We start from the raw sequence: 4,555 nt of genomic DNA on the forward strand, positions 1-4,555 counted from the left end.
TGTCTTTGGAAGAATAGTTAAATAAGGGGCGCCTGGGTGAAGTGGGTTAAAGCCTCTGCCTTTGGCTCGGGTCCTGGTCTCAGGGTCCTGGGATAGAGCCCCATGTCGGGCTCTCTGCTCAGCGGGGAGCCTGCTTCCTCCTCTCTCTCTGCCTGACTCTCTGCCTACTTGTGATCTCTCTGTGTCAAATAAATAAATAAAATCTTAAAAAAAAAAAAAGAATAGTTAAATAAGAAGTAGTCAAATAGTTTATATTCCAAAACCTTTTAGTATAACCTTGTTAGTATATGTTTTTAAAGCATAAATTAATGAAACATAAATATTGCTTTTTTTGGAAGCATAAATATTGTAGTGACAGATGATACTTATTTTGTGATATTTCTCATCATCCTATGATATACCATTGTACATTTTACAATTGCTGGCATTTTTTTTCTCTATATGTATATGAATAGAGGAGGTTGTTTGAACCTTGAAGACAATGAATATTTTTCTTGCAAGGACTTTTAAAAACTAAATATCTTATTGTAAAATATTTTTAAAACTGCTCAGTAAATAGTAGGAACTTAGCAAATAGTAAAATTCAATTAATGTTAGTTGTCAAATAATCATTATTGTTACTATATTATTATTAAAATTCTGTGTCTATTATACCTGAACTTACACTTAACTTTATGTTTCAGCTTCAACTGAGCAACAAAAGATGACTGTTTCATTACAGGACATTTTATTTTTTTCTACATACCTTCCATGATGATCTCTTAGAAATAAAGAAGTGTGAGAAGTGATACTATTTGAGCTTTTTAGTTGTTGAAGTGAAGTTACTGGATGTTTCTACTTCAATTGCTATAACAAAGATACAACTTCACAAAAGAGTACACCCTTACCAGTACAAAGAGTCTGTTAGATAAAGGAGCATAAAACATTTTAAGGGAGGAGATTGGAGCAAAGTGATTCAGTGTTTTTTTATTCTTCTGAGTTCCTGCAGTTGAATGCTGCAGTAATTTAAGGTGAGGCCAACCAAAGAAGTTTTACAGTACAGAAATGTCGTCTTGTTTGTGTCCAGCCCATCACTCATCCACTTTACTACTTGCCAGCAAAGCTAGCATACGACTTCCTGACTGCTCGGTTATAAATTGCTTGCGTGTACCATTGTGCATCTCGCAATTGCTGGCATGGTGGCTGTAGTTTTAAAGAGGTAGCTCTCCTCTTGAATACTCAATACTCCAAACAGCCTTTTTGTTTCCATTTTTGACTTTTTCCATCCATTCTTCATATAACTGCCAGCATCTTTTCAAACATAAATCAGATTTTGTCACTTTAGTTAAAACACTCCAGTGGTTTTCCGTTGTACAGGGAAGAAATTCAAAACTCCTTACCGTGGCTTACAAGGACCTTGTGTCCTCGCGGCAGATCTGTGTGACCTCATCTCAGTGCTGTCTCGGCATCCATCACGGACTGCTGCACCAGCCGGCTTCTCTCTGTTCCTCCAGCCTCTGTGGCTCACCTGCCTCAGAGGTGTTGAACCAGCCTCTGCCCCTCCCTGCAACACTCTTCCACATGATTTTCTTATGTGTGGCACCTTATCATCATTAAACAGTCTGTTCAAATGCGACTTTCATAAACATGTCTTCTCTAGACTAGAAAAATCTGAAGTAGCTTGTACATCCCTGTAATTTTCTACCACAGTTCTTAATTGTTCCTACAAAGTAGCATCGCCTGGGTAATTTAAAAACAACAACAACAAAAAGCCTATCCCTGGGCCCACGTCCCAGACACATTAAATTTAAAAATGCGACGATGAAGTCAGAGCCTCATTATTAAAAAAAAAAAAAAAAAATTTCTCCATGTGATTTTAATATGCAGCTAGAATGGGCAACCACTGCTGTAGTATATCATTTGTTTAATTTTTTTTTCTATCAGGAATTACCTTTTCGATTTGCTTGCATATGGTCACTTTTTTCCCATTAAAGTATAAGATTCATGAGTGCAGGCACATATTTATCTTATTTTTGTATCCCTAGCATGTAGAGAAATGATTCTTAACATTACCATTTATTGAATGAATTCATCATATTTGTAATCACCATTCATCAATATTGTAATCACCATTACAACTCATGATTAAATTTCTATTCATTTTAAAGTATACTGTTTATCAATATTTTATCAAACTGCATGAAAACACAGTAGGTTGTTCATTTTCCTGCTTTGACATTTACATATGATGAAAATTAAAATAGCTGAAAACTGAGTGTAACTGATAAATTCTTGACTTTCTGACCATTTCTTCTCTTTGGAGAAATAGAAATTGTTGAGAGAAAGTGAAGATTTTTTTTTTTTCTTTTCCAAAGAGAAGCGTGAAATAGACGAAAATTTTGATAAAAATCTCACATCAGGTTTGGGACCGACTAAAATGGAAAGGAGAATCTCATATTAATCAGACATTTTACATTTTTGGAAAATAGATATCAAAATATTCAGGGATGCCTGGGTAGCTCAGTTGGTTAAGCATCTGACTCTTGATTTTGGCTCAGGTCCTTAGCTCAGGGCATGGGATCGAGCCCCATATTGGCCTGTCCTCAGTTGGGAGTTTACTTGAGATTCTTTATTTCCTTCTCTTTCTGCCCCTCCCCCATCTCAAATACATAAATAGATCTTTAAAAAATTTCAGAGAACCAGTATCAACAAAATTCCTACAACTAACAAATAGATAACATAGGAGGTGGAATACAAAAAATAAATTTACACTGTATTTTCGCTAATAAATTCAACAAGAAAAGCAGGAGGGACATATAATTATTTGGTTTATTTTTAGTAATTTGCATGCAATATCATGACCAGAGGAGTAACCTAAACTTATTGATTACTTCCAAAATACACATCCAAATATGTACTTCGTGGAACACCTTCAAATGTGGTTTGAGAAAGTAGAAGTACTAACTCAGTGGTCGGGGAACGATGTGTTACGTTATAGACTACACAAAATGTTCTTTACACATAATTCACCTATTGCTTTCATCTTCTTTACCATATAAGATGAAAGAATGGGAATATGGACCAAAGCATTTTAAATATATGGTAAGCTAGTATAAGTGATTGCATATTTTTGTGTCCTAATGAATGAAAATTGGATTTTGCTAGTTTAAGGAAGGGACTCTTAATGTCATTGAGAAAGTACAACAAATTAAGGGTTCCAGAAATCTGGGGATTGGAAATCAGATCTGATTCTGATTATCTAAAATGTTCTATAAACTTAAGAAATATTACTGATTTCCATCCAAATTTGAAAATAACTATGAAGCAGATTGTGACTATTTGAAAAAGAAATATATGATCTAATTTTCCAACTCAACAACTCTGTTAGATTTTGCATGCTACTATGCAAGGATTAAAAATCATTAAATTGTATTTTATTTTTCTTTGCGCCTTGAAAAATACCGCTGACATAAAATCATTGTTTTACCATCATTTGCAATTGTGACTTTAACTATAGCACTAACCCTTCAAATTTTATTATTATGGTTCCTAAAAAGGAATTGGACTACAATAACTGGAAGTTCAGAAGTTGCTATTTTGAAAATCAATCCCATATTATGTATTTTAAGAAAAATAAAGAAAATAAATTTATCTGAAGTTCAAATTATCAATTAAAATGTATTTAAAAATCTTTAAAAAAAATGTGATGATCCCACCAATTGACACTTGAGAGATACACATTTATTACTATAGCAGATATGTAGTTTATAATACACGTCTTCATCTTTCTCATTTATAGTGTGTGTGTGCATGTGTGTAGAAGTGCATACATGAGCATGTGTGTGCCTCTTTCATATACATAAAAATTATGGATTGGGGGATAGGCATTTTATTAATTTCTATGCTATTTATCAACACTGAATTAATGCATTGCTTTCAGTGGGACTGAAGATGCACTTATTTTCAAGAAATCTCAAATATTTTTAATTTAATTGAAGGATCATTGGCTGAGCTACCACAATTGGCCTAATCCTGTGTTTGTTGGCACTGTTACAGATATAAGGGAGAAGAGAAATCAATGTCTGTATAGCACGTAACTGAAGGCATCTTTCAGGGATCTGAGTTGCAAACATGGACCAATACATGATATTTGTGAATGCAAACAGAAAGCAGGAAAGTATTTCCCGATCCCCCTCCCATAATGTTTCTGGGGTTATCTCTTATGTGTTCAGCTCTTTCTTCTCCTCTGTAGAACCTGGTCATATTTTGCTTTATATATTTTATGATGGTTTGATTAATGCAATCAGCTTTAAAAATTAAACTCTTCCATTTCAAGAATGACTATTTTATTTGCTATTTCTTAACTCAAACAAATGGATATTAAATAAATTTTTTCTATAGATGATAAATATTGGTACCACTTTTGACAATGAGAATATTCAGAAGTATTTTGTTGAGTAAATCCTTATGAATTTTTTTTAATAAAATTTATTTAACAGAGAGAGGGAGAGAGAGAGAGAGATCACAAGTAGGCAGAGAGGCAGGCAGAGGGGGGGGGAGCAGGCTCCCCGCCAAG

The sequence above is a fragment of the Lutra lutra genome, chromosome 3, assembly GCF_902655055.1.
Source record: "Lutra lutra chromosome 3, mLutLut1.2, whole genome shotgun sequence".
Lineage (NCBI taxonomy): Eukaryota > Metazoa > Chordata > Mammalia > Carnivora > Mustelidae > Lutra > Lutra lutra.